This window comes from Sapajus apella, unplaced genomic scaffold (genome assembly GCF_009761245.1).
Source record: "Sapajus apella isolate SASKATOON/1434 unplaced genomic scaffold, GSC_monkey_1.0 scaffold20, whole genome shotgun sequence".
NCBI lineage: Eukaryota > Metazoa > Chordata > Mammalia > Primates > Cebidae > Sapajus > Sapajus apella.
In genome coordinates this window covers 24,656,050-24,671,655 of record NW_022436960.1, presented here as the reverse complement: position 1 = coordinate 24,671,655, position 15,606 = coordinate 24,656,050, and the positions used below count along the sequence as shown (strand labels likewise).

Sequence of the window (15,606 nt, the reverse complement as noted above, 5' to 3'; positions counted from 1 at the left end):
ATAGTTGGGGTAGGTGGCTGGAAAAGCTCTAGCCATTGACCTCTTGGGACTGATGGGCTAGCCCAGGCATGCTCATCCCATCATGATGGCAGAGGTGCCAAAGAGCAAGCGCTTTTCAAACTTTTGGTCATGTCACACCCACTAACATTTTCTTGGCCAAAGCAAATCATGTGGTCAAGCCAGAATTCAAGATGTGGGGAAATACACTCCACCCATGCAGGCAGGAGGTGACCGTGAGTGAATATTTCTCAACAGTAACATAATTGACTACAAGTGGTAGGTAAGAGTTATGAAGAGGGAGAGAGGTCGGGTTATAGATGGCATGGGGACCTTGAATGATGACACAAGCACAGAGGGGAAGAAAGGATGCTGTCACTCTGCTCCCATCCTGAGATGCACCTGGCCCCAACACAGAGTGTTTGGCAAAGAAATCATTTGATTAGAGAAGACATAGCTTTCTGTATTGTGAGCAGTCAAATATGAACAGTGGGGGTTCTAGAGGGCACAGAGGGAAGAGTTCAAAACAGGTATTGAGAGGCAGTTGGCTACCCAGGGCCATAGAGCAGCTGCTAGAGCAGGGAAGTCCTAGCCTTAGGAATAAGGGACACACACACACACACACACACACACACACACACACAGCTGCTAGAAGAGCGTGGGCTCACCCGAGGTAAACTCCCTCAAAGCCTTATTATTTTGGGAAGGTGTTGTAAAGACCAGCCGCCACATTGCCTTGAATGAGACTTTGGGTGCTTCTCTCTCTTCCGGACTAACTGAGGAGGGCAGATGCTTCCTGGGGATGAGACAGTTTTAGGGAGAGGTGGTCACAGATCCGTACTATACTTGGGATTTCACAATTGCTTTTACTCTGGCAGGGTGTTGGGAACTTTTTTTTTTCCTGGCACTACAAATAAGGAAGCCAGAGGGTGAGTGTGGGAAGGAAACTATTTAAATGGAGATACAGTAATAGAAATAACATCCATCCTTGGAAAGAGAGGCTCCACAAGAAAGGTGGATGGGGTGGGACACCTCCAGCCCACACTTTATCTCTTTGCAGAGCCTCTCACTACTTTTTGAATGTTCTTGATCTTCACTTTCCCACTAGACTCTAAGCTTCTTGAAGTCAAGGCTGGACTTGTCTTATTCATAGTTTTATGCACACACTCCAAACATAATAGGTGCTCAATAAATATATTTGAGTGGATGAGTAAATGCATGATGAAAAATTTACAGATTAGTATATCCACCTCCACTTAAAAGAATTCCAAACTTACTTTCAGTAATGTCACTCAACAACTATTTACGGTCCTCTTGAATATTAATTAGGATGACTAGGCATTGGTGAGGTGTGAGACACAGTGCTTGCCAGATGGTTGCTTGACATCATTTACAGCTTTGGGAATACCAACTAACAATGCAGAGCTGCATGAAAATGTTTCAGACCTTAGTTTGTCCACCTGCAAAAGGGGGAGGCTGAAGCATTCATTCAATTTCTTTCTTCCAAGGCCTCTTGGAATCTTTAGTATTCAGTTGTTCATTGTGATCTCTAAAGTGGAGAAAACAGTTTGATGCTTCTAAAATGTATATATTTCTGTCTTTTCTCTTTCTGCCTTCAGAGCATTTTGTGGGACTGGTTTTCTGGGGAGCACATGTTTGGAACTGTGGGCTTGACTAATTCTGCTGGATCAATTCTTGTCGAGTTTCTTTTGACGGTCCTTCCTCTTGCACCCTGCTAGATGCACTTGTATCAAATGTAATAGTGTTTTTCCCCCTGATGCTTAGGATGGGATGGCTGCTTTTTAGAGCACTCAAAGGATCCAAACCTTTGGTTATCCTTTGTTCTGATGATGTTGGAGGTGGATGCTCAGGTTTCAGCATTGGGTTGTCACTGTTAAGCTTCTACGTTGGTCCACAATCCCCAGAGCACCCTGAACTCCATGGAGGATTTTAAGCATCCAAGATAACTCTTTCCCTGAGGAATTGGGGGGACAAAGGGGCTGGCTTACGTAGAGATGTGGCTAGAAGTTGGGAGAGCTGGACATGCTGACCTGGGACAGGATCAGGAATTCTGAAAATCAGGCTGTTTCCAAGGTAAGGTACGGAGTCTGCAAAGGGGGCTATTTGCTATGTTCTCACTCTTTTGGATTATATACCTGGATAGGACGTGGCCTCAGGTATTGGGTCCCCATGGCTGCTCAGGTGTATGGAGAATGGCCATGGATGGTTGAGAACCAGGCATGGGATCAAGCTTGGGCTCCTCTCCTACCTCCCCTGGATAAGAGCCATGTCCTCCTTATTAGTTTCTCTGTGTCCTATTGTGTTCCTTTCAAATCCAGGTCCCACACCATCAAAAACACTGACTTGGTGTCATCATTCCTTCTGTTTAAAATCTTCCAACAGCTCCCCAAGACTTTCTTAGCTTGGCATCCAGGACCTTTGTAATTCTGCCCCCAACGTGACTTTTTAGCCTTACATTTTTTTCCCAGTCTTCCCTCCCACCCATCCTACATTCCAGCTAGATAAAACTTCTTATGGCTTCCTGGACACCCATGATCTTTCCTATCCCACTGTCTTTATTTATTATTTTCCTTTTGCTGGGACACCTCCCCTGTGGCCTGGTCTAGCAAAACCACTCATTCTTTAAGTATCTGTCACCTCACCTTATGATTATTGCTCACACATCTATCTCCCTTCACCCACTAAATCTGGCTGGGACCTTTTGGACTCCAGGGCCTTACAGGGTGCCTGGCAAGTAGCAGGCATTTATTAGAGGTTTGTTGAATGAATGAATACGTGTGCATTGTGTTGAATGAAATGGAGGTTGTGACCTCTTAACTCCCTCTTGTCACCTTCACCTTTCTGCATGTATTAAAAGATTTATCTAACCTGGAATAACAAATGCCCATCCTGGCATAGCAGAAAGATGGGTATTTTAAAAACAGAGACAGTTTTGTTACCTTTCAAGCATAGCAGATTTTTGAAGGCTAAGATATAAATAGGTACTAATAAGGAAAGTGGGAAAACTAATGCAAAATTACAGGTTGATTTGGTCCTGATTGTATAATAATGGATCATAAACAAAAGGACCATAAACATTCCAGAATTATCCAGTGAGCCCAGAAGTTGAAGCCATGCTGATAGAATAATTTTTTGGGCCTTGGGTTTGAAAAATATACTGACTTTTTAATTTGAAAGACTTTCAGGCTGGGCGCAGTGGCTCACGCCTGTAATCCCAGCATTTTGGGAGGTCGAGGTAGATGGATCTAGAGGTCAAGAAATCAAGACCATCCTGGCCAACATGGTGCAACACTGTCTCTACTAAAAATACAAAAATTAGCTGGGTGTGGTGGCACGTGCCTATAGTCTCAGCTATTTGGGAAGCCAGCAGGAGAATAGCTTGAACCCGAAAGGCGGAGGTTGCAGAAACAACTCTGAAATACTTTTTGCTGTTAAGTAAAACCTGAAACTTGGTAGAGAAAGATGTAATTGGGACTTCTACCTTTTGAGGATCATGGAAACTGTGTTTGAATTATTACAATTCTGGATTAGTAGCCCTAGGTAAGAAAGTTTTATATTGTATAATAACTCACTGTTATAGGGCAGAGTCTTGCAGAAGTGGGCCCACTGTGTGCCATCCAAATGCATTTAATTACTGCAGCGTGAGCCCATAGGTTTTATTTCCTATGCCCGTAGCAACTGATGGGAAGGTATTGGGTTGAGAAAGATTCTGAAGCTCCCTCTGGGCCCAACAATATGGTACCATGATTGATTCATAATTGATTAGTGAAGTGTGCTGTGAACACGTGAAGGGAAGATTCATGTATTTTGCTGCCTTATCTAACATATCCCAGAAGCAGTGGCATAATGCAAATCAGTGTGATATATGATAGAAATATGGGCCTTATCATTCATAAGCTTGAATTTAAGATTCAATTACATCACTTTCTGTTTTGTGACCCTGAATGAACCACGTTCTGTCTCTGAGCTTCAGTTTCTTCATAGGCAGAATGGAGTTAAAAAAAAACATAACACCTTGTCATATGGAGGTTAGATGACAGAGAGTTACTTTATACACACCAGTACCTAGCTTTCCTAATCAGACTTATGAGATCATTGCTGTGTGCAGTTAGTACTTACCTGTTTGCTCTGTGCACGTTGCCTATGATGGTTTCTGCGCGGATTGCCTGTTTTCCATTCTCAGCTCACAGTACAGGAAGCTGTGCTGGCTTACTGACTTTGCACACCCACCAGCCGAGGGCTCTCACCAGAGCACCTCCCGCCTACTTGGTTCTCTGTGATGACGTCCTTCCGCATAGGCAGTTAACACTGAAGCAGATGAGGCTGAAGTACGTCGTGGAGTTTATAGGCTTGGAAGTTCCATTCTTCTTAACTTACTATGTTCAGCGCTCATAGTAAATTTGGAGCTAAGACTTGGACTTAAGTTTCCTTAGCTGCCTCGGGATTGCGTCTCTAGAACGTCACAGAGCTAAAGCCTTGGCTGGGATAACTGGGATGACAGTTCTGTTCTACGTGTGTCATCCTCTAGGAGGCGAGCGTGGGCATGTTCTCATGGCAAAGGAGCAAGAGTGAGCAAGCAGAAAATATGAAAATGCTTTTCAAGCCTCTGCTGGTGTCATTTTTGCTAACATGCCATTCAGCCAAAGCAAGTCACATGTCTGAGCTTAGTGTCAGGGCTGGGCTCAGTGGTGTTAAATTGCCAAAGGGATGGAGATGGGGAAAGCAAAGGATTTGGGATTAATATAATCAAACTGCTACAAAACATTGTGGGAGAGATCTCTGAAATCATTTTTTTCTATCTTTTTTTTTTTTTTTTAAAAGACAGAGTCTCACGCTGTTACCCAGGCTGGAGTGTATTGGCATGATCTGCATCCCAGGTTCAAGTGGCTCTCCCTCCTCAGCCTCCCACGTAGCTGGGATTATAGCCGCCTGCCACCATGCCCAGCTAATTTTTGTATTTTTAGTAGAGACAGAGTTTCACCATGTTGGCCAGGCTGATATCGAACTCCTGACCTCAAGTAATCCACCTGCCTTGTCTTCCCAAAGTGCTGGGATTATAGGTGTTAGCCACCATGCCTGGCTTAAATAATATTCTCTTAATGTGTATAAATAGTGAATAGGTTTTCTTCAGTCCTTAAGGATTCAGCTTCTTACAGGGACTCTGGCAGAGGTCAGGGGTATAGCACCTTGGCTCTAAATTAGGGTGTGGGTGTTTGGCCCTTCTGGGCGTTGCAACAACTCCAAATGGCACTACTCATGTAGTAATGTTGTTTCACATACAGCTTGGGAGACACGTAAGCATTGAAGCCACGTGCTTTACACATGTCCCTGGTGGTTGCCGCATCTGCTGTATTTTGGATGACGAGCTTCTCAATGGCGTTGTCCTTGGCTACACATGGGGCCAAATTTGTGCAATAAATAGGCTGAACATGACCGTGATTTATTTATATGTTTTTTTTTGGCCATGACTGTTGTTCCTTCTCTTCATTGTCATTTTGGAGTCAGGAGCGAGAGCTGCACCCTTATTAGCATGTGACTTTGGAAAAATGACTTCACTTTTCAGAGGCCTCAGTTTACTCATCTCCCAAAATAGGGATAATCATGGTTCCTACTTCCTAGAGGTTTTATAAGAATTAAATTACTTCATGTGTACCATACTTGGCATAGTGTCTTGCCCAGGGCAAGTGTAATATGGGTGTTTACTGTTGCTGCTGGTGTTGTAAGATTTGTGTGCTGGAAGAACTGCGTAGCAGCCTTTCCAGTGGCTTTCCAAAATCACAGAAAGACCAAATTGCCATGAGCTTGGGTCCTGAGCGCACTGATCCGTACTTCCCCCTGTTTAGGGGCTGTGTGTCATCTGCTCCTGGCTCCCAGGCTCAGCCCTCACCCCCGCTGTAACCCTTCCTGGAGAATCCATCTGTAGGCACAGTCCTGCCCCTGCTTCCTGCCCTCTGGCATCACATTGCCCTGTAGGAGGTGTGGTCTCTGCCTCATACCTGCGAGGTGTGCCCTGTAGCTGGGGCTGTGCCAGGCCCCACATTCACCCTGTGGTAGGCTGGGGGCTATCTGGTCTGGGTTTGCACAGTTCGAGACTGTCCGGAGCCTCTGCCAGTTTGTTCTGTTCTCCTCGCCAGCTCTGGCACCTCTTGCTCCATTAATGGAGAATTTGTCAAGTAATGGGAATAATTAGCACAGTGGGGGCTTTACTGTGTCCTGGAAAGAGAACAGAGAGAGCCCTCCCAGCAGCTCCAGACATGATTGCTGGGCAGGCTTATTTTCTCTTGTCTGCGCCTCTCTCCCCTTCTCTTGTATGTGTTTGATTTTTTTCCCTCATGCTTTGTGTGGAGAGAGTTGGCTAGGAGAAAAGACTCGTAAATTGCACTCTTGCTGGGCTGGTGCTGCGAGAGCTGGATAAGATTGTCTTCTAGGGCTGAATAATTTTCCTCTCCCTTTACCCCCTTTGTGGGGAAAGATCAGCTAAGCACCTAGTTCATATTCCCCCTCCTTTTCCCTCTCCATTTTTTCTCTCTGCCCCAGCCCTCCCCCCTTCCCTTCCCTATCCCCTCATGTAAAGAACTCACTGGCTTTCAATTGAATCTTTTTTAATGGTCCCAAGAGGCGAGGATCTTGAAGGGTGATTATCTTCATTATAAATTATTAACTCTCCTGGCAGCCAGATGGCTTTCCAAACCATGTCTGGGAACTCCAGGCTAGGGAGGCCCACTTGCCAGAAAGGAGGGATTGAGAGAAGGGAGGAGGCTGAATAGTAAATGGCCACAGCTTCTTGCATCCCTGGCTATACTGAGGTTGCTGGGGAGCCTGCTGGCACCTACAAGGCCTGAGTTCTGTGGTGTGTGGGGAAGAGTTTGTGGTGGTGGCTGTTGGTTTTCACCCACTGGGTAACTCAGGGTGCAACAATGAGGCTACCTTGGGGATCGAGTCGAGGTGATAGGTGGAAAAGAGACCGTTGCCGTGAGTAACTTTTGGCGTGTACCTTAGAAGATTGTCAAGGCATGGTAAGAAGGCGTGATTATTTCCTTCCTTTGTGTAGTCTTTGAGGTGCACATCCTGGAAGGCGTATTTATGGTTCTTCCCAATTTACAGGAGAAGAACAAAAAATTGAATAGGTCCACAGGTATCCAGATGGTTGCTTGGTCAATCGTTAGTGGAAAGATGGTCTGGTTCTGACTTCCAATCTGGTGATCTTACCCTGACACCGGGCTTCTCTTCCCCAGTTGCTTATGCCCTACTTGTCCTTCAAGTTTCCTTGCAGGTTCCTCTCCTCTGAGAAACATTCTCTGACCACACCAGCTCTGAGTCATCTTGTTCCTGTGGACTGTATTGTACTCCATGCATAGACCTATTTCGTACTGACATACAACCCCTAAAGGTGTCCAGTCTCTTTTGGGTCATCCCCAGTGACAGGGAACCCACTTCATTTGGATATAATTTGCTTCTAAGATAAAGGCATAAATTCTCTTTGTGGAACTTGCATTCACTTAGCAAAATTCTATCCTGGAGTGCAATAGAGAAACTGTGGGATCTTTCTTCCAATCTAGGAATGCGTCAGATTCCTGCAGACACTGCTCCCACCTCTGCTGCATTGCCTCTGTTAGCCTAAACACCCTGACACCTCCAAAGATTTCTCCAATAAAGACTCAGGCATGACTCTCCATGCTGTCTGTGACATTGGGTTGAAATTTAAAAGAAGTCCATCTACCCAGCTTACTCTCCCTAAGCAGTCCCCATGATACGGGTTGGCTGTGTCCCCACCCAAATCTCATCTTGAATTGTAGATCTCCTAATTCCCATGTACATTGGAGGGACCCAGGTGGGAAGCAATTGGATCATGGGGGCAGATCTTTCCCATGTTGTTCTCACGGTAGTGAGTAAGTCTTATGATATCTGATGGTTTTTATAAATGGGAGTTCCCCTGCACAAGCTCTCTCTTGCCTGCTGTCATGTAAGATGTTCCTTTGCTCTCCCTTCATCTTCTGCCATGATTGTGAGGCCTCCCCAGCCACAGGGAACTGTGAGTTCACTAAAGCTCTTTCCTTTATAAATTACCCAGTCTCAGGTATGTCTTTATTAGCAGCCTGAGAACAGACTGATGCACCCCATGAGACACCAGCATTAGCCATGCTGCTAGCATGAAATAATAAGCACCAAGGACAACAGTGGACAGCAACAGCAATAGTAGATAACATTTATTTGGTACTTATCTGTGTTGAGCATTGTCCTAAGGGCTTTCACTTGTACTAAGTGCCTACCTATGATAAGTGATTGTTATCATCTCTGTTTCACAGATAGGACAATTGAGGCACAGAGTGGATAAGTGACTTGCTCAAGGTCACATAGGCATCAAGTAGTAGGTGTGAGCTTTGAACCCAGGAAGTCTGGCTCCAGAGCCCATGCCTTTAACCACTACACTATCCTGCCTGTATGAGAAGGGCGCTTATCCTGTCACCAGTGTTCTACTTTGGACCCTAGAGGCTGACCACCACCATATCAAGTCCACACTTGGCAGAGTCTGCATCTCACATTTGGTCCACCTCCATATGTTATTTAGGTTCATGTCTTTCCTTTCTACTAATATATAAGTGCCTTTTAGGGCTTGAGCTACTTTTTTATTTATCTTTATGTCTGGAATATGAGTGCTCCTTGGTTAAACAAAATGAATGAAAAACTTCCTGTCCATTGACTATCTTCCAGCTTACCTACACCTTTCTCAAAGAGTATGAGTCAAAATAAAAATTCAGTAACCAGTGTCAGATTGACACGGATGATGATCTCTTTCTTCCTATAAGTTATATTTCAATTAATGCAGTCTAAAACTGTGCTTGATTATCTGGCAGCCACAAATGCATGCATATATATATATATATATATATGTATGTATGTATGTGTATATGCACACACACAGATATATATATACACAAATATATATATAGGTAAATGCTCATACATATATATGTATATGTGTATGTATATGTGTGTGTCTTTTTGTCTATTTAATTTCTTAATTCTTGTTTACTATATAGTTACAAATTGTACCTTCCATCCTTATGGGTTGTTTATACTGGAGGATCAAGTTATATTACTTTCCATTTATCTCCATCAAATTTTGTCTTAATAGATAGAGGCTGTGGTTTTAGCCTACCATGATCTCTTGGGGTCCCTTCAGCCTCATCTGGCTCTCTCAGTGTCAGTTCATTCACACACATGACTATTTGGCTTTCTCCCTCTTCATTGGGGCTCTTGATAAATATGAGGGAGGAAATCAGGCCTGACTTCCCACCAGCCTGTATCCTAATGGGTTCACGCCTTCTTTGAAAGCTGTTCTTCAGCCAGTGACAAGTCTTATTGGTTCTATCCGCCTCAAAGTCCTCATATCATGAGAAGATCTGCCAAAGTCCATATATAACTCCTGTGTATTTCTACTGCAACAGATCAGCATTCTTGACAGAAAAGGCATTTAGGTTAGCCTGACATGACTTCTTAGTTCTTGTGAAAAACTTAGTTTTTAGTATTAAAAAAAAAAAAGCGTTATAGTTCAAGGTTAAAAAAAAGTCTCTTCCTGTGTCTCCCCATCTCTGTCTCCCTTTAGCACAATGTAAACTTCAAATGCTATTTTCTGTGCGTCCATTTGATAGAACGGAATTAAGGTCCTTGGAGACTGTTACCCCTTCTTTTTCCTACAGCGCAAGGATGATGAACTCAGGATGGTGTAAACTCGGTGACTGAGACTGGGAGCAGCTTCGCAGATTTCAGGAAAAGAAGGTGCAAGAAGGGAGGGGTTCCTAGACATGGCCAAATTTAGGGTACAGAGTAGGCTGGGAAGAGGACAGTGAGCTCCCTATTGCAAAGGATGGTGGGTATTTGCCCCTAGTTTTGTAGAAGAGAGGTTGGGTTTGGCTTGGGGAACTGTAAGAAGGAAGTAAAAAAAAAAAAAAAAAAACAAAAAACAAAAAACAGGAACTAGTAATAATTTTCTTTAAAACCTTTCTTCAAGTGACATAACAAAAATAACAGATTAACATGTGTATGTATCAGGAAGTGCATTAAGTTGCTTTTATGGAAATATAGCATACATATATAAAGCACACACATTGTAAGTGTACAGCTTCCTTGTTGCATTTTCACAACTGAACACATTGTGCAGCCTCACCCAGATCAAGAAACAGGATTCCTTTACCCCTTTGCCTTCTTTTAGTCATTAACCACTATTCTAACATTTAACAGCATAGAATACATAATTTTGCCTCTTTGTATGCTTTATATAAATGAAGCACATACAGTCTGTGTTCTTCTGTGTCTTACTTTGCTCAGTGTTAGGTATGTGAGATTCTCCATACTTCTTCCTGGTGGTGAAGAGCAATCATTCCCAAAGCTGTATAGTATTTTGCACAAATAGACTACAATTTATCCACTCCACTGCAGATAGCCATCGGGTGATTTTCTAGGTTTTAGTTCTTATGAATAGTGCTGCCATGAACATTCTCACGCATCTTTTCAGTTGGACATTTGTAAGCATTTCTGTTGGTATATACCTAAAAGGATAATTGCGGGGTCCTGGTGTAAAAATGTTCAGCTTTAGTAGATACTGCCAGCATCATTTTCCAAAGTAGTTACATTCCTATAGATTTTTAAATTTAATAAAGTTCAAAACTGCCCTATGAGATAGGTATTATTCCGCCCCCACCCTTTTTTTCTTTTATGAACAAAGACTCAAGAGAATTGTCCAAAGTTCAGTAGCTTATAGGAATGGGAGTCCGTGTTTAAATCTAGCTCTGACTGCCCCCAAAGGCCATGTTCTTCCTCACTACCCTGAGCTACTTTTATATCTCTGAGAGAATTCATGCCTTAACCTCCCTCACTGCCTGCATTAACTCAAATTCCACTTCAAGTTTGGGAGAGAGACCCATCTTGAAACTAATTATTGTGGCCAGGAGATTGGAATGTCCCAGTTGACTAAACTGGATCATGATTTGGGATTGGGATGACCCTCACCTGAATGACACAGAGCAAGATTGGTGGTGAAAATCATTTACCTGCAGAGTGGGGTGAGGGGTGCAGTGAACATGGGGCAAAACCAACCAGGAGCCATTGGAGAGATTTTCTAGTCCTGGTCAGGGCAGGTCCTCAGAAGCTTCCAGAAGAAAAACTGGTAAGCTCCGCCTGGAGACTGTGGCATGCCTGCAAGGGCTGGGTACAAGGACACTCATGATCGTGACTTCCTAAATCAAACCCACTTCCAGACGCAGTCTGACTTCCTTTTTTGAGTCTGTCTCCAGCTCAGCTAAAGCTCCAGGCAGTTGGAAAAGGGAGCGATGGAATTGGAAGGAGGGGTGGGGAGGGCAAATGGCAGCCAGATCTTCTGAGCCACGCTTGTGGCAAATAGTCCACATGTCAGAGTTGTGTGAGCCCCCCACCGCACGGCCCTGCCGCCTCCTAAGCAGCCGGCTTATGAGACATTTGCAAAGATGTTAACCCCACATAAAAAGTGTGCCGTTCGATAATTATGTAAATTAGCTGGCAATTAGATAATGTCACTCACTTTCCCTCTCTCACTTGATTCCCACACAACAGACAAGTGTTCTGAGCTTCTGCACCAGCCTGGTCCCTGCCTGGAGGCTCTGGGGCAAACCACCTGTGTGTGTGGCTGCCTGCGTTCGTCTGTGGCTCAGCAGAGGGTGGCAGCCATCTGGCCAGGTGAAGAGGGCTCTCTGGCTCCTGTTTTCCCATTTCTTGAGCCTGGTATGCCCCACCAGAGGGCTAAAGAAGGCTGGCGGATAACCTCTGGAGGCCTGTGATATATAGTGTAAGGGCATCTCTAGCTTTTGGCCATTTTGGCAATTTCCCAGAGGCTGCAGGAATGTCCAAAACCAAGAAAAAAAAGGAAGGGCTTTAGGAAAGAATACGGGTAGACCATAGGGGGTTAAGTCTACCTGAGCCCAATTCTGATGTTACTACTTCTGAAACTGGATTCTGCCTGTGGGAAAGAAAGCTTGGGTTTCCCCAGTCAGCCTTTTCCAGTCCCCATGAGGTAAGGCAGGGAACGGTGGTATCTCCAGGGCTGGTCTGGGCTGTGGGGGAAGGATGAGGGCCTGAATGAATGGGAGGCTCAGCCTGGAAGAGGTGTGTAGCCCCCACAAAGCAAGTGAGATCAGTGCCCATGATCTTCCCTCACAAGGGAATGTTTCTGGACAGCATGGTTTTTCATTCATGGGTTTTCCCAGATCACTAACTGTGTGCTGCTTTGCTCATCAGGGTCATGTGAGATTAGCATCCAGAGAGGTGCAAGGGCTCGGGATGGCTGTCTTTGTGTAAAGTGGGGTTGTCTGGAGGCCATTGCATGGAACAGAAGTCAAATAATCCACAGGAATGCTCTGCTTCTGCTTTACGGTTCATTCTGTCTGCAGTGCCTCCCAAACTCCAGCGCCATGACCAAGTCCTGTGGCAGGCACTGTGCTGAAGCAGCCACTGCCTCCAGGGAGCCCCCCATAAGCAATCTGGTTCCAGAGCCTGGGCTCTTAATTGCCGTGCTTTACTGTCTCTGAAGTAAACTTGTCCCCCTCTAGTTTGTGACACCCTGGAGGGTCAGATTGGTGTCTTTATTCTACTTTGATCCAATAGTGCCTGGAATGAACTGGAGCCCAGGAAACAGTTGAATGGAAGGGTTTTCTCTTTTCCTTGAGATGTGGCCCTTTGACTCCGTTGGCATACCTCACCTCATACAAGGACCATCATCAATGTCTGGCTTCATGTCTTCCACTCACTCCACTGCAGCAGCACCCACCTCCTGCTCTTCTTCAAATATTCCAGTTTGCTCCAGCCTCAGTTCTTTTGCATTGACTTTTGCTCCTGGAATATACTTCCCAGATACTTAGATGGCTGATTCCCTCACCCTCTTTTAAGTTTCCTCCCTCCCTGCTTCCTTCCTTTTTTTTCTTTCTTTCTTTCTTTCTTCCTTCCTTTCTTTCCTTGCTTTCCTTTCTTTCTCTCTCTCTTTTCTCTTTTATTTTCTTCTTTTCTTTTCTTTCTCTGCACTCCAGCACCCACGCTGGAGTGCAGTGGTGCAACCTTGGCTGACTGCAAACTTCACCTCCCGGATTCTAGTGATTCCTCTGTCTCTGCCTCCTGAGTAGCTGGGACTACAGGTACATGCCACCAAGCCCGGCTAATTTTTGTATTTTTAGTAGAGACGGGGTTTCACCATATCGACCAGGCTGATTTTGAACTCCTGACCTTGTGATCCACCCACCTCGGCTTCCCAAAGTGCTGGGATTACCGGTGTGAGCCACCGTGCCTGACCCCAAGCCTTTCCTTTTTTTCTTTTTGAGATGGAGTCTTGCTCAGTTGCCCAGGCTGGAGTGCAGTGGCACGATCTTGGCTCACTGTAAACTCTGCCTCCCAGGTTCCAGCAGTTCTCCTTGCCTCAGCCTCCTGAGTAGCTGGGATTATAGGTGCCTTCCACCACTGCTAATTTTTGTATTTTTAGTAGCCATGTTGTCCAGGCCGGTCTTGAACTCGTGACTTCAGGTGATCCACCTGCCTCGGTCTCCCAAAGTGCTGCAATTACAGGCGTAAGCCACTGGGCATGGCCTCAAGTCTTTTTTTAAACCTCACCTTCTCAAAGACTCGTTGTGGTGTTGCCTTTTTCTGGGGTGTCAATACTCCTTGCCTGTTGATTTCATGCTACCAAAGTCATCCCAACCAGGTTAACGTTTTTGAAATTTTAGCAGTTGGCTCTCACAGGCCTGTGTGAGTTGGCACCAGCACACTCCTGTGTCCATGTCTCAGCTGAGCCTCTTTTGAATCACTGGGGTACCTGCGTGTATGGTAAAAGGGCTTGATAGCAATAACTTGGGCATACTCTGAGAATGACCCTGCGTGGCAGATACACTTGAACGTGTGTCTCTAACTAGGGAATCTGGGAGTGGCCAACCCGGAGATTTGTTCCTTTTCTATCAGGAACATGTGAGCCCCTGGCGGGTCCCATGGAATGTGGGCTCTACAGGGAATCAAGGCCCTTTGTTTTAGGGTAAGTGAAGGTTGCCAGGTAGGGACCTTTCAGGGGAGGATGCTAAGTAAATATGCTGTATAAACTACACACCTTTTGCAAGCAGTTGAAGCTCTCCTACCCAGGTCACCGCCACTGGACTCTCTCCTCCGGATTTAAGCTCCCAATAAAACCCCATGGCTCGCTGGCTGGCTCTGGGGTACTTCTGCCTCTTGAACCTGGTGCCTTCCCTTCAGAGTCTATAGAAGCTTGGCACAGCACCTGTGCCACACTTTAGGGAACATTGCTTGGACAAAGCCTTTTATAGAAAAAAGGCTTTCCTTAGGATGGATTTAATCAGCTCTTGTTCGTTGGGTTTGTTTGTTCACTGGGAATAGGTGTTTGTTCCTGGTTAGGGAACAGCAGCTACCTCTTCAAAGAAGTGGTAATAACTAGCTTTGCTGATGTGGTTATTATAAAAATAGTGGTTAGTAATGTTCTGATGGAGACCGTGGTGGATTATCAAATGTGCCAGGTAATGAGCAGCAACCTGCGCAGCTCCTAGAACTCACACTTGCTGTTTGATCTGAACAGAGAAGTCGGTTAGGTGGGCCAGAGTCTGCCCTCAGAAACCAGACTGCATGCTGGTGCCTTTCTAACTGTTTCTAACCATTGGAAAATACACATAATATACTCTAGGTCATTCGGAGCTATCCAGTGTCACTCTAGGCATTTCTTTACTATTCGGTTGTCATCCATTCTGCAGATTTCATCATCTTTTTTAGTATTTTCGTTTTCACACATGGCTCACTCTATAGCTATACATACATCCACACATACACAGACATGCACTAATAGCCCCTCCTCCTATCCCTTCCGACTTCAGAAATAAAGAAAGAAATCGAGGATTTGTTGGTCACCTACTATGTATAAAGCCTCATGTGGCCAGTGGCAGTGGCTTACGCCTGTAATCCCCGGCTGGGGCATTTGGGGGTCCTTTGGGAGGAGTGCATCTCTGAAGCCACTTTGGGAAGCCTAGGCAGGCAGATTGCCTGAGGTCAGAAGTTTGAGACCAGCCTGGGCAATATGATGAAACTCCATCTATACTAAAAATGCAAAAATTAGCTGCACGTGGTGGCATATGTCTGTAATCCCAGTTACTTGGGAGGCTGAGGCAGGAGAACTGCTTGAACCCAAGAGTTGGAGGTTGCAGTGAGCTGAGCTTGTGCCACTGCACTCTAGCCTGGGCGACAGAGTGAGACTCTGTCTCCAAAGGAAAAAAAAATTGTCAGGTGCCGTGGCTTATGCCTGTAATCCCAACACTTTGTAAAGATTAGGTGAGCTGATCATGAGATCAGGAGTTCCAGACCAGCCTGGCCAACATGGTGAAACCCCATCTCTACTAAAAATACAAAAAAACCCCTATCCAGGTGGGTGCCTGTAATCCCAGCTACTTGGGAGGCTGAGGCAGGAGAATCGCTTGAACCTGGGAGGCAGAGGTTGCAGTGAGCTGAGATCACACCACTGCACCCCAGCCTGCGCCAGTGCAAGACTCCGTCTCAAAAAAAAAAAAAAAAAAAAAAAAA

At 45.1% G+C, this 15,606-nt stretch overlaps 1 protein-coding gene across 38 annotated transcripts in view; it reads left to right on the top strand.

The window, feature by feature from the left end:
- Positions 1 to 15,606, top strand: part of NRXN3 (neurexin 3) — a 1,699,208-nt gene that overhangs the window by 54,402 nt on the left and 1,629,200 nt on the right. The window lies entirely within an intron of this gene.